The following is a 21346-nucleotide window of genomic DNA, read 5'->3' as shown; positions in this document are numbered from 1 at the left end:
CAGCGCACCAGGGATTCCATGCGACGGAGGGTGGATGCAAGTATCCTCGCTAACGGAGGACATTTTGAACATGTCCTGTAACAAAGTGTTTGAAGTCACGCTGGTACGTTCTGTTGCTGCGTGTTTCCATTCCATGATTAATGTGATTTGAAGAGAGGTAATAAAATGAGCTCTAACATGGAAAGTAAGCGTTTCCGGACACATGTCCGCATAACATATTTTCTTTCTTTGTGTGTGAGGAATGTTTCCTGAAAGTTTGGTCGTACCTTTTTGTAACACCCTGTATACTCATTCCATCTTTCAGCTTACCCTTCTTTCAACTAATATCAGGAAGAATTCTTTAATTTAATAGAATTAATAGTGATTTGAGTTTCGTATCATCTGACTCGCTGCAGCTGTTATCAGAGAGATGACTATTAAGTCCAGAGAGATGAATACTTAGTCTTAAGGAATCGATTCCTTCCATGCGTAACAATGATTAAAATTGTCCTTGCCTTGTTCTTGGAATTTTCTATTTTTGTGCATGGTACGTGATTTTCACGTTTTTGATGACATCCCGAAGAAGTCTGCGGTACTGCTTGTAGTCTTGATTACTAGTCCTCTATATTAAATAAATTTCTCTCTTCCAAGCACCGAACATTTTGATCGTAGATGTTGGCCATCCTTTTTCTCAGTTTTCACTTCTTCCAAAAAAAATGTAAAACAGACATAATAAGAAAGAAACGGAACTAAAAGTAATATTGATTACACTTTGTCACATACTGACGACAATTTTACAAGATGTGGCGGTCGCAAATTACTTTCAAATTGCAAGAGAGCGCAAACTCGAAACACGTAGAGTGAAAATAAGTACAAAACTAGAAAGAAATAGACTCCAGACAGCACTGCATGTTACATATGCTAATTATAACTGCACTTGAGTTCACTATTTCCAGATTATAATGAATAAAGGGATTAGGAGCGTCCATTGCATGAACGTAAACAGGTTAAGTTACAGTCATTTTTTTTTCAGAAAATTTTCTTCGACCACAGCAGCCCATTTCATGCATCTTTCACAAAGCAATTAAAATATTTCAGTCATTACCATTACAGTAATAAAACAATTTTATTCTCATTATATGTACGAAAAATTCAGGCTCGTAAACATGGTTTTGGTGATTGATAACCAAATACGAACGAAAATTTGGCAGCAGGCTTTGATGGAAATGCTTAAGGGAGCGTCATTTACCAAGAGATGACTGGTCTGTAGGCAACACCAGCACTGCAAGCTGCGTGCGAAAGTCAGCAGACAAAATATCGGGCTGCAGCGTGAAGACTACCTCATCGGACTGGATCTTTGGCATTTTCACTAATGTAATTCGTCTACCTGCTGACATAGCTGAACGCAAAAGACAGTAGCTTGCCAAACTGTAAAATATCGACTTCCCACAATTACACGTAGGAATTTCAGAAAGTAACTTGCACTTGTCGTCACACGCAAACACCATTGCATAACAAGAGTCGCGCATTGTCAGAAGAGAGTATATGTTCTGGGTTTGTTGCAGACTGGGTTTCGCTGCGATACGGATAATAGATGCATCACAGAGTGGGAGTGAAATGGCGAACCAGCTGAACACGTACTTGAAAGTTGAAGTAGGCGTGACAGTATGATTCCCACTGAAAAAAGTCTAAATTGTTGCACAGATTCGTCGCCAAATTCTGGCGATATATATGGTCGTCCATCGATAGTGACCAGGCCAAATATCTCACGAAATAAGCATCAAACGAAAAAACTACAAAGAACGAAACTTGTCTAGCTTCAAGGGGGAAACCAGATGGTTCTATGGTTGGCCCCGCTAGATGGCGCTGCCATAGGTCAAACGGATATCAACTGCGTTTTTTTTAAATAGGAACCCCCTTTTTATTACATATTCGTGTAGTACGTAAAGAAATATGAATGTCTTAGTTAGACCACTTTTTTCGCTTTGTGACAGATGGCGCTGTAATAGTCACAAACGTATAAGTACGTGGTATCACGGAACATTCCGCCAGTGCGGACGGTATTTTCTTCCTGATACATTACCCGTGTTAAAATGGACCGTTTACCAATTGCGGAGAAGGTCGATATCGTGTTGATGTACGGCTATTGTGATCAAAATGCCTAACAGGCGTGTGCTATGTATGCTGCTCGGTATCGTGGACGACATCATCCAAGTGTCCGGACCGTTCGCCGGATAGTTACGTTATTTAAGGAAACAGGAAGTGTTCAGCCACATGTGAAACGTCAACCAAGACCTGCAACAAATGATGATGCCCAAGTAGATGTTTAAGCTGCTGTCGCGGCTAATCCGCACATCAGTAGCAGACAAACTGCGCGAGAATCGGGAATCTCAAAAACGTCGGTGTTGAGAATGCTACATAAACATCGCTTGCACCCGTACCATATTTCTGTGCACCAGGAATTGCATGGCGACGACTTTGAATGTCGTGTACAGTTCTGCCACTGGGCACAAGAGAAATTACGGGACGATGGCAGATTTTTGCACGCGTTCTATTTAGCGACGAAGCATCATTCACCAACAGCGGTAACGCAAACCGGCATAATATGCGCTATTGGGCAACTGAAAATCCACTATGGTTGCGACAAGTGGAACATCAGCGACCTTGGCGGGTTAATGTATGGTGCGGCATTATGGGAGGAAGGATAATTGGCCCCCATTTTATCCATGGCAAACTAAGTGGTGCAATGTATGCTGATTTCCTACGTAATGTTCTACCGATGTTACTGCCAGATGTTTCACTGCATGACAGAATGGCGATGTACTTCCAACATGATGGATGTCCGGCACATAGCACACGTGCGGTTGAAGCGGTATTGAATAGCATATTTCATGACAGGTGGATTGGTTGTCAAAGCACCATACCATGGCCCGCACATTCACCGGATCTGACGTCCCTGGATTTCTTTCTGTGTGGAAAGTTGAACGATATTTGCTATCGTGATCCACCGACAACGCCTGACAACATGCGTCAGTGCATTGTCAATGCATGTGCGAACATTACGGAAGGCGAACTACTCGCTGGTGAGAGGTATGTCGTTACACGTATTGCCAAATGTCTTGAGGCTGACGGACATCATTTTGAGCATTTATTGCATTAATGTGGTATTTACAGGTAATCACGCTGTAACAGCATGCACTCTCAGAAATGATAAGTTCACGAAATTACATGTATCACATTGGAACAACCGAAATACAATGTTCAAACGTACCTACGTTCTTTTTTTTTAATTTAAAAAACTTACCTGTTACCAACTGTTCGTCCAAAATTGTGAGCCAAATGTTTGTGACTATTACAGTGCCATCTATCACAAAGCGAAAAATGTGGTCCAACATTCATATTTCTTTAGGTACTACACGATTATGTAATAAAAAATGGGGGTTCCTGTTAAAAAAAACGCAGTTGATATCCGTTTGACCTATGGCAGCGCCATCTAGAGGGCCAACCATAGCGCCATCTGGTTTCCCCCTTCAAGCTAGACAGGTTTCGTTCTTTGTAGTTTTCTCGTTTGACTTTTATTTCGTGAGATATTTGGTCCGGTCACGATCAATGGACCATCCTGTATAGACCAAATGGCGTGTCGTGTCCAGCCGTAATGAAATGGTGTCAGCAATCTGACCAGGGCCGCAAGACTTGGGTGATGCTGATTGGCAAGGTCCCTTGTTTGCAGAGATTTGGTGCCGATGTTTCGCAATAGCGCTATGTAACTGTGTCACTTTGAAGTGTAGTGCAGCATTTTATAAAAGTCACTTGGCCTGCCATAATAATGCGTAACACACATTTTAAAGCCTCCTAATGAACCTGAACTTCAGCGACAAAATTTCGGAGTTTGTTCAGGCATCCTTTCTGAGTATTTTGGTATAAGGGGTGCATGGACTCCGGTGTCTCGGCACAGAGTAATTGCATTCGTTTGAATTCTTAACCCTATTTATCTTTGTATCTACAGGGTGTTTCAAAAATGACCGGTATATTTGAAACGGCAATAAAAACTAAACGAGCAGCGATAGAAATACACCGTTTGTTGCAATATGCTTAGGACAACAGTACATTTTCAGGCGGACAAACTTTCGAAATTACAGTAGTTACAATTTTCAACAACAGATGGCACTGCAAGTGATGTGAAAGATATAGAAGACAATGCAGTCTGTGGGTGCGCCATTCTGTACGTCGTCTTTCTGCTGTAAGCGTGTGCTGTTCACAACGTGCAAGTGTGCTGTAGACAACATGGTTTATTCCTTAGAACAGAGAATTTTTCTGGTGTTGGAATTCCACCGCCTAGAACACAGTGTTGTTGCAACAAGACGAAGTTTTCAACGGAGGTTTAATGTAACCAAAGGACCGAAAAGCGATGCAATAAAGGATCTATTTGAAAAATTTCAACGGACTGGGAACGTGACGGATGAACGTGCTGGAAAGGTAGGGCGACCGCGTACGGCAACCACAGAGGGCAACGCGCAGCTAGTGCAGCAGGTGATCCAACAGCAGCCTCGGGTTTCCGTTCGCCGTGTTGCAGCTGCGGTCCAAATGACGCCAACGTCCACGTATCGTCTCATGCGCCAGAGTTTACACCTCTATCCATACAAAATTCAAACGCGGCAACCCCTCAGCGCCGCTACCATTGCTGCACGAGAGACATTCGCTAACGATGTAGTACACAGGATTGATGACGGCGATATGCATGTGGGCAGCATTTGGTTTACCGACGAAGCTTATTTTTACCTTGACAGCTTCGTCAATAAACAGAACTGGCGCATATGGGGAACCGAAAAGCCCCATGTTGCAGTCCCATCGTCCCTGCATCCTCAAAAAGTACTGGTCTGGGCCGCCATTTCTTCCAAAGGAATCATTGGCCTATTTTTCAGATCCGAAACGATTACTGCATCACGCTATCTGGACATTCTTCGTGAATTTGTGGCGGTACAAACTGCCTTAGACGACACTGCGAACACCTCGTGGTTTATGCAAGATGGTGCCCGGCCACATCGCACGGCCGACGTCTTTAATTTCCTGAATGAATATTTCGATGATCTTGTGATTGCTTTGGGCTATCCGAAACATACAGGAGGCGGCGTGGATTGGCCTCCCTATTCGCCAAACATGAACCCCTGTGACTTCTTTCTGTGGGGACACTTGAAAGACCAGGTGTACCGCCAGAATCCAGAAACAATTGAACAGCTGAAGCAGTACATCTCATCTGCATGTGAAGCCATTCCGCCAGACACGTTGTCAAAGGTTTCGGTAATTTCATTCAGAGACTACGCCATATTATTGCTACGCATGGTGGATATGTGGAAAATATCGTACTATAGAGTTTCCCAGACCGCAGCGCCATCTGTTGTTGAAAATTGTAACTACTGTAATTTCGAAAGTTTGTCTGCCTGAAAATGTACTGTTGTCCCAAGCATATTGCAACAAACGGTGTATTTCTATCGCTGCTCGTTTAGTTTTTATTGCCGTTTCAAATATACCGGTCATTTTTGAAACACCATGTACATTTGGCAGTGTCAGGTTGTACGTTAAAAGCGATACACAGCGGTATGGATGGTTTGCTGAGGAAGAGTTGCATATGAGGCGAATACACGCGGCATAGCGTCATAGTGCAGTTCTCCCGGTGTATTCAGTGACCCCATACATCAAATACATGTCGGCCAGCTCTGCATTAATAAGCCTAAGCAAACTGCTGCGTCAATGTACAACTACCTCACTGTGCTGGAGTACTTATTACAGTTCTACGTAACGGACGCCTAGAGGACACATCTGTGTTGTGGGGACGACAGATGCTGGGTGAACACAGTACTTTCACCTACCACCAAAACGCCAGCTTTTAGTTATTTTGCGTTCTCCTCGCGATACCTATGAGCTATAAGTCGTAGATGGCGATCATCATGGTGTTGTTGACTCGCGGACTTCCACTACGAGGCAGATCTTCAACGTTTTGTGCCTCACGACAGTGGCTCAATGTTCAAATGACGCCAATCGGGGAGCAACTGCCAAACCACCACTGTGAGCTCCGTTCATGATCCTGAAGCAAATGACTTCTTTTTCTCGTTTTCAATTCAAGCCTCTTCTCGTTTTGGTTTCTTACACATTTAGTGCAAAAATTTTGCTCAGTATTATGCACTTGCTGTCTTACTATTTGGAAAGTAATCAATAAGAATTAATCCCTTTTGCATTCTAGGAAGGAAGGAAGGAAGATAAGGTTTAACGCCCCGTCCACGATGAGGTCATTAGACAGGGAGCACATCTTGCATTGGGAGAGGTAGGGAAGGAAATCGACGACGCAGTTTCAAAGGAAAGAGTCCGGCAACTGCCTCAAGTGTTTTAGTGAATCGAGGTAAAACATTAATCTGAACGATCGAATTTTCCGCCTTCATCACGAATACGGGCCTAGTGTCCCACCACTGCGCCATCTCATTCGACTGCATTACACAATACAATGGCTACAGTTTTTTGAAGCATGTACAATCATCTTTACTTTTTTATTTTTATTTATAGAAGGCCTCTGGCTTCAATAAACCGTTGCGATTGTCCTTTTGTTACTGGTGGTGGTGGAGGCCTCATCTACAGCAAAAAGCTGACGAATTAGATCATCTGAATTCTTTGTGGAATGGCCCAAACGTACCTGTAGGCGAACGTGAAAGGTGGTTACACTGAGTCACAGCGCCAGAAATTGCGCCAAAGAGTATTATTCCGCCGCCTCCACTGGCGCAGTTGTTGTTGAGAGAATGTCGAGGGCAGCAGTAGTTCAGAGGTTGCCGTGGGCAGTGCTTGTTGAGAGGATGTCGAGAGCTGTACTAGTTGAGAGCATGTCGTGTGCAGTTATTGTTCTGCTGGGCGAGAGAGTAGATGCTGTTCGGTTGGTGTAATGTATATATGGAAGATGTTGCAATGATCACAGCGTATTTTTCGTCAATATATATGGAGGTAACAAAAATTTTTTTTATTTCAAATCTCCTTAATAATAATGCCTCTTGGTCACAGGTTCAGTCAACAAAGCATCTGGCTCGTGTTCATGTATTAGACTGTAATTCTGGTTTCTATGTGCAATTATAGTATTTCTGGTTTTTTAATTAGTTCATTGTAAATGGTATTTAAAATTTCTTGTCGTATTGAGGAAGAACCGTGCCAGATACATGTACGTTGAACCACACTACCACACACAGAACAGTTACACTTGTGCTTCGTTGTTTCGTAGCTTTTATAGTTGCAATTGTGTTAACGGAAATTTCCTTTCATTCTTTATTGTCATTTTATGCAGTCAGACCGCATACTAATACTACTAAGGGCCAACCGGTTACGAGACTTCGTAACCGGACACACAGCTACTAAAATTATTTTCATTTTATAATTAAGCCACCACGCAACAGTTATTTTTGGAAAGCGGTTTGGCCAGCATATAGCAAACGCAGTACTAGACTTTCTGAAAATTTTCTTATAATGACTTTTCGTGCAAAGTGTAACGTACACTTTCTTCTGAATTGATTTCGGTCTCACTTCCTCGATGTTTTAATCTATGGCTTAAGTTTGGACTTCAGTAATGTGGAGCATCCTAAAGAAATATGTCGCCACCTACTTTTTTAGCTGCTTATAATGGAGAAGCTGACTCTATGGACTCCCACAAATTCTGAATGAATTTTTGCTGGCGATAAACCGTCAGATTTTTTTATGGAATATAATTCATTTAATCAACAGAGACAATGGGTTTCCTCTTAGCAGTCCTGTATTATCTCGCATCAAAACTGAACGTTCTTCGGTGCGGCCCTGAGTGCGATATATCGTTGTCAGCAGTGTTCCACTAAGGGCGGCGCCACCTCCCTGTCTTGGAGGGCAGCAACCGTGATGGGCGGCGTATGCGCCGTGTACTAAACGGTGGCCTACGTAGGACGTCGATTTGCAGCCTGGCGTCAGTTCTCAGCGGGACTCATCAGCACAAGTAGCATTCTCCTGAAGATGGCGACCAGTGGATCTCCTAAATATCGAGTCAAGTTGATTTTAGGATCCGGCAGCAAACGCGAAGAGACTTTCAAGACTTATTACGCCGGGAAAGCCTACGTAGTCACAACAAACCACGAACTTCTCGCGATAGCAAGCAACAGCCTTGTTTTAGTTTTGACAATTTCTTGAGAATAGCAGGAAAGAGTCTTCATCCTACCACTGCTTCTGTTCTACTCGCACACAGTCCATTAAGACTTCTCATCAACATGTATGACTATATTACGGACGCCTAATTAAGGCAGCCGTGGATACACAAACATTAACGATCTTTTAGTAAGGTTCACAGGTAACCGCTAAAATGCTGTTATTCAGAAAAGTTACTTGACTGCGAACACAATACATTGTTTTAATCGGGTATTAGAGGCTACAATGATTTACTGAGTTGACTGAAATTGTAAATTCCGATCCCTGTTCACATATGTGTAAGAAATTCATCGTTAATCAGCTTGGAAACTTGTTGGTAATATTCAGACAAAACAAGGATGAAATTCTAGAATGAAATTCCACTCTGAAGCGGAGTGTGCGCTGATTTTGAAACTTCCTGGCAGATTAAAACTGTGTGCCGGACCGAGACTCGAACTCGGGACCTTTGCCTTTCGCGGGCAAGTGCTCTATCAGCTGAGATATCCAAGCACGACTGACGACAGGTCCTCACAATTGTACTTCCACCAGTAGAGCACTTGGTAGAACACTTGCCCGCGAAAGGCAAAGGTCTCGAGTTCGAGTCTCGGTCCGGCACACAGTTTTAATCTGCCAGGAAGTTTCAAGGATGAAATTAATTAGGAATTAAAAGCCTAGTATCCTAAGTAAATTATATGTATTAAAGTGACAGTAATAGTGATCAAGACAATAAATTACAGCGTCAAGATGTGTCACAGGGACAGTATCAACAGACGTCACTAGATCACAGTACGACCAATAGCTCGAGAATTAGACTGAACAGTGACTGCAATTTTTTATTACTTTATTATTTACTGTTTTTATGTGCACGATCTGCACCCTATAAGACAATTCAGTCCATGTTGCCGAACGCTACGCGCTGTTTTGGAAACACTGCAGCGCTTTCCATAATTTCCAGATAGTTTCTAATACTTTTGTTATAAATATCATGACTTTTCGAGTTTTCTTTCGTTTCGTGTCTTCTCTGATTTAAAACTTACGTTCAGTGAATATCGGTGGTGTGTTGACAAGCTAGTGTCAACGTGTGCACGCCGTCTCATCGTTAGATGTCGTTTTGGACTCATTACAGTGATTTACTAAATTGACGACAGCAGAAACTCAAAAATATGTCAAATGAAGCAGACAAGAGAGAACAGAGACATCTGAAAAAATGCGCGAGAGGAAGGACAAAATGGCAAAATAGGAATCGCTAGAGCAGAAATGCAAAGCCACAGAAGCCTATATGACTATAGGAAAGATAGACACCGCCAAATGGAAACTCAGAAACCATTACAGAAAAGAGTAGCAGCTGTATGAACATCAGAACATCTAGAAGAGGAAACGAATTTGAAGACGCTTTTAGGGAAAGGGGGTAGAAAGCAAATGAAGAAGGGATGGGATATATGATGTTACATCCAGAAGAATTTGATAGAGCAATGAAAGACCTAAACCGAAACAAAGCATCGGGAATAGATGACATGTCCTCAGAATCCTTGCGTGGAAACACATTAGCAGCGTTTGAAACACTCGAATTAATAATTCCCAACTTCATAGTTAGTGATCAATGCAGTCAATTTGTCAAATAAGTTCGAGCCTCATAGGTCCTTAAGTAGGCCACTGAATTACAAGGTGTCCCTGAAGCTCCACTACCAATTCTAAAAATTATAACTTGTACAATATTACAGATAGACTTTTGTAGTTTGTTGTAAAACATTTTGTAGCTCTCAGTTTTTTTCCGTTACGTCAGAATTTCACTGTGTGTCCCACTAATCACTTGTGCAACATCGAGGCGGTATTAGATTTCTGTCCCTATACAGGTCACCATCGCAGCATCAACAGTTCTTCCTGTTTTATTGATTAGTGCACATAGAGTAGCAACGTCATTGACCGATTTGCACACACGCTATCCCTAGAGAAATCCCATAAAAAAAAAGTCTAACGGCGTGGCACAGGGAGAGCACGGGGGCCATGCGATGGGACTATCACTACCCAACCACATGTCATAAAATATGTCATTCAGAACGTCCATCACGTTCAGACTCCAACGTGGGGTTGCACCGTGATGCTGGAGGATGATGGACGGCTACAGCTCTTACAAGGGAACCTCCCCATCGCACCCCCCTCAGATTTAGTTATAAGTGGGCACAGTGGATAGGCCTTGAAAAACTGAACACAGATCAATCGAGAAAACAGGAAGAAGTTGTGTGTAACTATGAAAAAATAAGCAAAATATACAAACTGAGTAGTCCATGCAGACGATAGGCAACAACAAGGATGATGTGACCTGAGGAGCACCGCGGCCTCGTGGTTAGCGTGAGCACCTGTGGAACGAGAGGTTGTCGGTTCAACTCTACCCTCGAGTGAAAAGTTTAATCTTTTGTTTTCAGACAATTTTCAAAGTTCAGGCACTCACACATCAATTTCGCTCTCCAAAATTCCAGGACATGTTCAGATTTGCTTGGACATATGCAGGATTTGACGGTCTACACAAGGAAAAATTTGAAAACGTTAAAAACATATGTTTTGACAGAGCACAGGGAAAACTGTACGACTGTGAAACTGTTGCATTCATTTGTTGCAGTTTGTGTGACAAACTCTTATGTTTTCATCACTTTTTTGGGAGTGATTATCGCATCCACAAGAGAACCTAAATCGGGCAAGGTAGAAGAATCTTTTTACCCATTCGCCAAGTGTGCAAGTTAGGTGGGTCGACAACATATTCCTGTCATGTGACGCACATGCCGTCACCAGTGTCGTGTAGAATATATCAGACCTGTTTTCCTGTGGAGGAATCGGTTGACCTATGACCTTGCGATCAAATGTTTTCGGTTCCTATTGGAGAGGCACGTCCTTTCGTCTACTAATCGTACGCTTTTGCGGTGCGGTCGCAAAACACAGACACCAAACTTATTACAGTGAACAGAAACGTCAATGAACGAACGGACAGATTATAACTTTGCGAAAATAAAGAAATTAAAATCTGCACTCGAGGGAAGACTTGAACTACGGACTTCTCGTTCCGCAGCTGTTCACGCTAATCACGGGACCACGGCGCTCCTAAGCTAAGGGTGTCCTTGCTGTTACCTATCTTAGGCATGGACTATTCAGTTTGTATATTTTGCTTTTTTTTTCATTGTTCCACACAACTTCTTCCTGTTTTCTCGATTGATCTGTGTTCAGTTTTTCAAGGCCTATCTACTGCGCCAACTTATAGCTAAATCTGAGGGGGGTGCGATGGGGAGGTTCCCTTGTTAGATGTGTGGTAACAGGAGCTTTTCGGTCATGTCCAGGCAAACATTTTCCAATATGCTGGGTTCTGAACCACATCATTGTGCTTGTTTTGCCTATGGTGCCCTCCCATACTGGCAGTACAGTTGTCACAGATTTGCATTCTGCGTGCCAAATAAATCATTGCGCTTCCTCCTCGTCTGTAGCCACTTTGATGTACTCCGTGTAAAATCTGCAACAAAGAAAAAATGAAAAAACTTTTAGAGTTCCTAAGTGTTTTACAGCAAACCATGATTCTCTATTTGTAATACACTGAAGGAAAAAAACTGCAACAACCAAGAAATAATTAACGCGGAGCAACGAAATTTCCGAAATATATTTGTCTAGGTAACACATTTAAGTTTGCAAGTCCACAGACTAATGTACGCATGAGATAAACCATCGAAAATTAACCGGTACAACCGCCAGAATGTTGAATACAAGCGTGCAAACGTGCACGCACTGTGTTGCATAGGTGCCGGATGTCAATTTGTGGGATAGAGTTCCATGCCTGTTGCAGTTGGTCAGTCACTTCAGGGACGGCTAGTGCTGTTTGTGGATGATGCTGGAGTTGTCGTCCCATGATGCCCCACATGTGCTCGACTGGACACAGTTGTGGTGATCTGCAAAACGGTATCTTGCAGGAAAACACCCTTGTAATGTTGTTCATGAATGGCAGCACAACAGGTCGAATCATCAAACTGACGTACTAATTTGCAGCCAGCGCGTGTAGCATAGCCACGAGAGGGCTCCTGTCATACGAAATCGTTCTTCAGATCATAATTTCAAGTGTAACAAGCAGGCAGATTGGTTGCAGACTCTCAACTGGACTCCATCTAACCAAAACGCGATCACCTCTGGCAGAGAGGAAGAACCAGCTTTCATCAGAAAACACAACACACCTACACCCTGCCCTCCAATGAGCTCTCGCTTCACACCACTGGAGTCACAAATGGAGGTGGTTTGAGGTCAGCGGAATACTCGAAACAGAGCGTCTGGCTCGGAGCTCTCCTTGTAGTAACCGATTTGTAACAGTTCGTTGTGTCACTGTGGTGCAAACTGGTGCTCAGATTGGTGCTGCAGATGCAGACGATGCGCCAGAGGCATACGCCAGCACGATGGTCCTCCATCTCGGTAATGCCATGTTGGCGTCCGGAGCCCGGTCTACTTGCGACCGTACATTCTCTCGTGACCACCGCTGCCAGCAGTCATGTACAGTGGCTACATTCCTGCAAAGTCTTTCTGCAGTATCACAGAAGGTACACCGAGCTTCTCGTCCCCTTAGAAAAAAACTTTATAAATGACAGTGCTGGAAAACCTCTACGTTATTTGATTTTCAAACAGCTGAGCAAAACTGAACGTACTCAGACATTTCTCTCTTTACTTATTCTGATCAACACTAAACTGACACACAATATTTTTAGCGCAACGCAATCTGACTTTCAATAATCCCTACAAAAGAATGGCCGTGACTAACAATAACCTATACATTTCATGAATCACTTACCTCACAAAAATCTTCGTTACTCGAACTACCGCAATACAGCGAGCGTCAATACTGCCAGCTAAATGAAAGATTCTAACTACTGAAAGCGCTAACTACTGATAAGCATAGTTAGCAAATGAAAGATTTTGATGGAGAACAACCAATGTATTTACCTTAATAGTGTTCAAAAGTCATTATATATACAGGGTGTCACCTAACGTTACCGCTGGATATATTTCGTAAACCACATCAAATACTGACGAACCGATTCCACAGACCGAACGTGAGGAGAGGGGCTAGTGTAATTCTTTAATACAAACCATAAAAAAATGCACGGAAGTAAGTTTTTTAACACAAACCTACGTTTTTTTAAACGGAATCACGTTAGTTTTGTTAGCACATCTGAACATATAAACAAATACGTAATCAGTGCCGTTTGTTGCATTGTAAAATGTTAATTACATCCGGAGATATTGTAACCTAAAGTTGACGCTTGAAGCCTCCGACGTTCAGTTGCGTGTTGTAACAAACACAGGCCACGGTCGGCGAGCAGCATCTGCCGGGACATGTTTACGATGACGACCGTATTTACGAGTGTGGCTGTAGTGCACTGTTGTGGTTTGGTCGCAGTGTCCGCATGTAGCGCTTGCTGCTATTGTCATTCTGCATTCGTCTCCGCACGCAGACCAACTGTAGTATACTGTGTTACCAGACGTCTGTGATAGTGTAGTGTTGTAGGAACTGTGACCATGGTGTATTCGAACTCTGAAAAGGCGGAGATGATACTCATCTATGGCGAGTGGCGACGAAATGCAGCTGAAGCCTGCAGGGTGTATGCAGAACGGTACCCGGACAGAGAGCATCCAATGTGCCGCACATTGCAAAACATCTACCGCCAACTGTATGCAACAGGTATGGTCGTAGCACGCAAACGGGTCCGTAACAGGCCCGTCACAGGAGAAGCGGGTGCAGTTGGTGTGTTAGCTGCTGTTGCCATGAACCCACACATGAGTACACGGGACATTGCGACAGCCGGTGGACTGAGTCAAAGTAGTGTCATGCGCATACTACATCGTCACCGCTTTCACCCGTTTCATGTGTCGCTACATCAGCAACTACATGGTGATGACTTTAATCATCGAGTGCAGTTCTGTCAATGGGCATTAACAGAGAATGCGTTGCATTTCTACCTGTTAACCGATGAAGCGGGTTTCACAAACCACGGGACAGTGAATCTACGGAACATACATTACTGGTCCGTGGACAATCCTCGCTGGCTCACACAGGTAGAGCGACAGCGACCGTGGACTGTAAATGTATGGTGCGGAATCATTGGCTACCACCTCATTGGTCCTCACTTCATTGCAGGGGCCCAAACAGCTGCAACATACATCGCGTTTCTACAGAATGATCTGCCAACGTTGCTCGAAAATGTCCCACTGGAAACGCGTCGACGTATGTGGTATCAGCATGATGGTGCACCTGCACATTCCGCAATTAACACTAGGCTGACCCTTGACAGGATGTTCGACGGGCGTTTCATAGGACGTGGAGGACGCATAAATTGGCCAGCCCGTTCTCCTGATCTTACACCTCTGGACTTCTTTCTGTGGGGTACGTTAAAGGAGAATGTGTACCGTGATGTGCCTACAATCCCAGAGGATATGAAACAACGTATTGTGGCAGCCTGCGGCGACATTACACCAGATGTACTGCGGCGTGTACGACATTCATTACGCCAGAGATTGTAATTGTGTGCAGCAAATGATGGCCACCACATTGAACATCTATTGGTCTGACAGGTCGGGACACACTCTATTCCACTTCGTAATTGAAAACGGAAACCACGTGTGTACGTGTACCTCACCCCTCGTGGTAATGTAGATGTGCGTCAGTGAAAAAGACCAATAAAAAGGTGTTAGCATGTGGGCGTAATGTGCTGTTCCAGTCTCTTCTGTACCTAAGATCCATCACCGTTCCCTTTGGATCCCTACGTAATTTGGTGCTCTCCGATACACACGATCGAACAGCGGAGGAGTGGTACTCAAGCGTCAACTTTAGGTTACAATATCTACGGATGTAATTAACATTTTACAATGCAACAAACGGCACTGATTACGTATTAGTTTACATGTTCAGATGTGCTAACAAAACTAACGTGGTTCCATTTTAAAAAAACGTAGGTTCGTGTTAAAAAACATACTTCCGTGCATTTTTTTATAGTTTGTATTAACCAATTACACTAGCCCCTCTCCTCACGTTCGGTCTGTGGAATCGATTCGTCAGTATTTGATGTGGTTTACGAAATATATCCAGCGGTAATGTTAGGTGACACCCTATATATACACTCCTGGAAATGGAAAAAAGAACACATTGACACCGGTGTGTCAGACCCACCATACTTGCTCCGGACACTGCGAGAGGGCTGTACAAGCAATGATCACACGCACGGCACAGCGGACACACCAGGAACCGCGGTGTTGGCCGTCGAATGGCGCTAGCTGCGCAGCATTTGTGCACCGCCGCCGTCAGTGTCAGCCAGTTTGCCGTGGCATACGGAGCTCCATCGCAGTCTTTAACACTGGTAGCATGCCGCGACAGCGTGGACGTGAACTGTATGTGCAGTTGACGGACTTTGAGCGAGGGCGTATAGTGGGCATGCGGGAGGCCGGGTGGACGTACCGCCGAATTGCTCAACACGTGGGGCGTGAGGTCTCCACAGTACATCGATGTTGTCGCCAGTGGTCGGCGGAAGGTGCACGTGCCCGTCGACCTGGGACCGGACCGCAGCGACGCACGGATGCACGCCAAGACCGTAGGATCCTACGCAGTGCCGTAGGGGACCGCACCGCCACTTCCCAGCAAATTAGGGACACTGTTGCTCCTGGGGTATCGGCGAGGACCATTCGCAACCGTCTCCATGAAGCTGGGCTACGGTCCCGCACACCGTTAGGCCGTCTTCCGCTCACGCCCCAACATCGTGCAGCCCCCCTCCAGTGGTGTCGCGACAGGCGTGAATGGAGGGACGAATGGAGACGTGTCGTCTTCAGCGATGAGAGTCGCTTCTGCCTTGGTGCCAATGATGGTCGTATGCGTGTTTGGCGCCGTGCAGGTGAGCGCCACAATCAGGACTGCATACGACCGAGGCACACAGGGCCAACACCCGGCATCATGGTGTGGGGAGCGATCTCCTACACTGGCCGTACACCACTGGTGATCGTCGAGGGGACACTGAATAGTGCACGGTACATCCAAACCGTCATCGAACCCATCGTTCTACCATTCCTAAACCGGCAAGGGAACTTGCTGTTCCAACAGGACAATGCACGTCCACATGTATCCCGTGCCACCCAACGTGCTCTAGAAGGTGTAAGTCAACTACCCTGGCCAGCAAGATCTCCGGATCTGTCCCCATTGAGCATGTTTGGGACTGGATGAAGCGTCGTCTCACGCGGTCTGCACGTCCAGCACGAACGCTGGTCCAACTGAGGCGCCAGGTGGGAATGGCATGGCAAGCCGTTCCACAGGACTACATCCAGCATCTCTACGATCGTCTCCACGGGAGAATAGCAGCCTGCATTGCTGCGAAAGGTGGATATACACTGTACTAGTGCCGACATTGTGCATGCTCTGTTGCCTGTGTCTATGTGCCTGTGGTTCTGTCAGTGTGATCATGTGATGTATCTGACCCCAGGAATGTGTCAATAAAGTTTCCCCTTCCTGGGACAATGAATTCACGGTGTTCTTATTTCAATTTCCAGGAGTGTATACATCAGTTCATGACATCCGGTCTTACAAACTTCGTTTCTCTGACGGACACACATCCAGATCGATCGTCCGCTCTCAAAAACTCTGCCATTTCTCTCCCCACATCCACCACTGCTGGCGGCTCACCTCCAACCGCGCTACGCGCTTTTCACATCCAACTGCCCTAACACTATAATAGCGAATATTCCAACAATGCCAACCTGCCACAGATTGCACACAGCACAATCAGTGATTTTCATACTGAGCGCTACGTGGCGTTACCAACATAAAAACCTAAACAGCCTACTTACATATTACACGACCTAGTTCAGACCCAGTGCGGTGTTAATACTGGCGTTTTTGTCGCCTTAAACGCGTTCTTGACAACATCAACTCACCACGTCCTTTCTCAAAGGTAGCTAACACTCACGACCGTTACACCGAATATTTAAAGTGAAACTGATATGCATCCTCATAGTGGCGCTACTAGCATCTCTCTTATGCGAATGGCATGAAATTTGAACAGACCTCATCTTTCAGATGTAGAAACACGCCTATCATCGGCCGTTTATGTCGCAAAACTCCTTCTTGGTGTTGCTATTTTTTCCTGCCCGTGTGGTTTCCAAGTTACGATTTTTTAACTGAGAGTGAGACGTTATAGACACCCTATATATTTAAGTGAGAAGTAGCTCCATTTGTTAATGAAAATAACTTCACACAATTTTTTTTTATTTGTATAGAGCAACCAGTGTACTCACTTCTTCTGAAATGTAGTGGTTAATCTTTCCGAGACGAAGAATTTCAAAGAGGCATCACTTCGAGTTTATTCATTAGAACAAAACACCCACAACATGTCTCGTCTCAAAAACCGTCATCTGAGAATCAAATTGACACTTGCGATGTGTGCCAACATCACAATTACATTTTTGTTTTGCTGTCACCACCATCTCACCCTCAGGCCGAAAAGTTTACCTTGTTCTCGTGTACCTTGCAGCAGAACTGCAACCTAAACTTCACTGCCTCTTGAAAGCCCTAACCGCAACTAATTTACAGAGTTTGCTTCTCGGGAGAATGTAGCAGAATATTTCAGCCTCACACGAGGGACGTAATTAGGCAGAGGCAAATGGGGCATTGCCCCAGGGCCGATTAAGGCGACCCTGGCACCCGAAAGAAAGACACGAAAAAGAAAATCACTTGCAGTTATAAGGGAAAGAAAAAGGAAAAAACAGTGCAATCGATTAGTCACGTGAGGTCCTTCCCCAAGTTAAAGCAATTAAAGGTAATTTGTAAATCCTTTAGAGTTAAAAATATAAGAGTCGTTTACATCTTTTACTCATTCCAAAGACCAGTCTGTATTAGGGCTCAAACATCAGTTAATTAGATATGTAAAACGAAAAGGTCTGGACGTGAGAAATTTTGCGACCAAAGGAATGCCGGAATTGAAGGCTTCAAAACGTATTTGCGAAATGCAGACTGAAAAAATCAACGCAATGCACTTGGCGTCATTGAAAAACAAAGTATTGCTTAACATAGACATAGGCTACCTACTTTGAACAGGATTGTTCTAAAAAATTAACGTGTGTGAGTACACTAAATGTCATATAATTTTTAACATTTTTATGCAGCGACAGCAACTGATATTGTTTATATAAGAATATACAACCTACAGTTGCAGGTTAACTTTATCGTTTACCTAGGTTTCAACGTTAGTAATAACGTCTTCTTCAGAACCTGCAAAAGTTAATATTATAATGTGCTAGTAAATTATATTAGATATGGTCATCCTACGGGATGCAACGTGTAGTACTTACATAAAATATTATTTAAATAAACATTTAAATAACACTAAATGTTACCTAAATCCTAGGCTACAAACAGAATCATAATAACATGCAGATTAACTGAATGACCACGAAGGAACTTCTATGTTTGCATGGTGTAAACTGTGTGGTGCGAAAAAAGTGAATTACTCCAAAAAGCAGTGGACAGAAAAGCCCTTAAATTGTCAGCTATGCATTAAGTATGAATCTTCAGGCCCCAGCATGAAACTGGAAACCCAGTGTGACCTGTAATGATTAACAGAATAATCACACACGCACACACACACACTTACCTAACTTAAGCGCAACTTAAAATGGGTCCTGCATAGCTAAAATTTGAACATTGAGCATTAAGTAACGATGCACCAAGAAACTGCTCAAGAATTAGGTAAGTGTCTCTTTTCTGCTCATAGCCTCCAGCAATGCTCATGAGGATGCCGCCTCAACCATGCAGTCATTTACTCTTAGCCGGAAAGATAAACTGAACCGTAAGAATCAACACATAATTTATGAATCCTGTCTCTGTCTAACATCTCAGTAAGCTTCAAGAGCACTCAGCAGCATATTTAATAAGCACCGCTCGCCGGAACTGCAGTAATCCACCTACCTTTCGGCATCTGAAATCTAAATTCGTACCAAGAGAAAATTTATTCCTAATGATTCACAGTTGCAAAATTAATTCAGTGGATGACCTCTGAAGCATAAGAATATTCACGACCGCTAGTTAGAATCAAGTTAAAGCAATACGGAAGCGTAGCAGCTTAGCAATGTATCACGAACAAGTAACAAAGAAATTAGTTGGTTGGAGAGAAACAATCAGGAACAAGCATATTAATAAATGAATATATCGTTACCAAAAGAACACAGTTGATCTACAAGGCCACCTGAGTCGTCAGGGCAATAGAAACATGCGCAAATTTCACAATGAACAATCGGAATACTAGTTCTCAGTGCACGAAGTTGAATTAGACAGCAGTTCTTATCATCCAGGTGAGGATGATAATTTTGAATCTACTGGACGACGGATGGACTAGGTAATAACCGTTACGGTAATCAGCTTCCATTTAGTCAAAATTGAGCAAGCTAGGAGTTTCCATTTCGTCATGCGTAAGAATATTGCCACAAACCTGGCCGCAGAGTAATCTCGAGTAAACTGTGCAGATAGCTAGCAAGCTCTTCCGAAATAACCTAACCAATTCATCTATGTTTCACCACGGCAATTTCCTCATAGTTGTGGAATCTCCAAGCAAATCTAATTCGTCACTAGTCAAAGCCACCCTTCCCGCCAAGGCAGAACTCTCCATCAGTATTATAACAGAACACATCAAAGGACAAAACCAGAACAGCGGAAGTAGGACGAAATAAGAAACAGCTAGTGGTTTCCAAACCCTGAAAAGTTTCCCATTAGCTGATAGACAAATCGACCTTTAAAAGATGCGAAAGCGTCTCGGTCAAGGCCACATAATATTGTGAACAGCGGACAATTTGAAAGGCGCTTCGGTAGTCACTGTCTTGGTAAACTTATACACGCCTTTGATTATAACACAGCTTCTTTTCAGTTAAGTCACAAAGCTAAGTTCTCATTTACATAATTAACTGCACGACAGAAATTTAACCTACATACAAACGGCAAACAACCACTGTTTACCGATCGTTTTGCTATTTTGCAAAAATTTTGCCTTAACTGTTTGTTCACAACTAAATGCAGCTTATTACTTTAGTACGAACGTGAATTCTAACACTGATATGCAGTACGCATATGAACCCTGATACCTGGCAGTATGGTGTTCTCATTAACATCTCAGCTAATTTTAATGCTCTTGTCCCTTTGTATTGTTAAAAAAGCAACTACTCTTCAAAAAAAGGAATGCAAATGTACTGACGTATCCCGTCCCGTCTGAAACTATAAGTGCTATAACTGATGGTCTGTAATACAAAACAACTAAACATACCCACAGACCAGGAAAAGGTAAGATTGGTTCCTTTAGCGAATTTATTCGTGCAATTGAACGCTGCACAATTCTTCACCATTTTTATTCATGTACACTGGAATGTGTAGGCAGCGCAGTTACGACTAACAAATATCGTATTAATGCACCAATATAATGACCGATCTACGTCCTTATTAACCACAACACAGTTTGACTCACCAGATTCTTACCACCACAATGCCGTCCAGGAGAAGCTATGATAAACTGTGACTGAAGGCTCAAAATATTACGCGCCTGCAGCACCCTCCGAAACTCTAGTTATTTTTTGAAGGTCTTTGATCTTAGTAGATACGAAACGACCAAAGAGACATTGTTTGTACACGTCGTTGATAACGACTATAGAGTGTAACTATCTGTGGAGTGAGCATTTGGATGCGGAGAACGAGAAATCTGTTCGCAACATCTGCTGTTCCAGTCACGTGGTATTGGGACGGCGCTTGTTAGTCCGTATAGCGTATTTTGAGTGTTATTACTTCGCTAGAACAGACAGATCATCTTCATAAGTATCCTTAAACTTTGTATACGCGTTTTACAGACATCTCAACAGTTATATACCTGCAACTGAAATAGTTGTAAAGCTGTGAAGAGCAAAGTTATTAGCTTTTTCGCCACAGTATCATAGCTCAGGCCCACTTTAATTACGTTTTTTCTGGTGCACGAAAAGAAGTGACAGTCAACAATACCTTTTTTGGTTTTTTATTGCACTTATTCATGCTGTCGAACCTTTGTTCCAATTAATTACAACTGCAAACTGCACTGTATTGGGCGCCGATGCAGGAAATTAAACACACTGTCATATAAATTTTATCTGCAGTTGAACATAGCACGAATACATAAACACT

The sequence above is a fragment of the Schistocerca serialis genome, chromosome 4, assembly GCF_023864345.2.
Source record: "Schistocerca serialis cubense isolate TAMUIC-IGC-003099 chromosome 4, iqSchSeri2.2, whole genome shotgun sequence".
In the NCBI taxonomy this organism is placed as follows: domain Eukaryota; kingdom Metazoa; phylum Arthropoda; class Insecta; order Orthoptera; family Acrididae; genus Schistocerca; species Schistocerca serialis.
Note: the sequence above shows the minus strand (reverse complement) of the source record.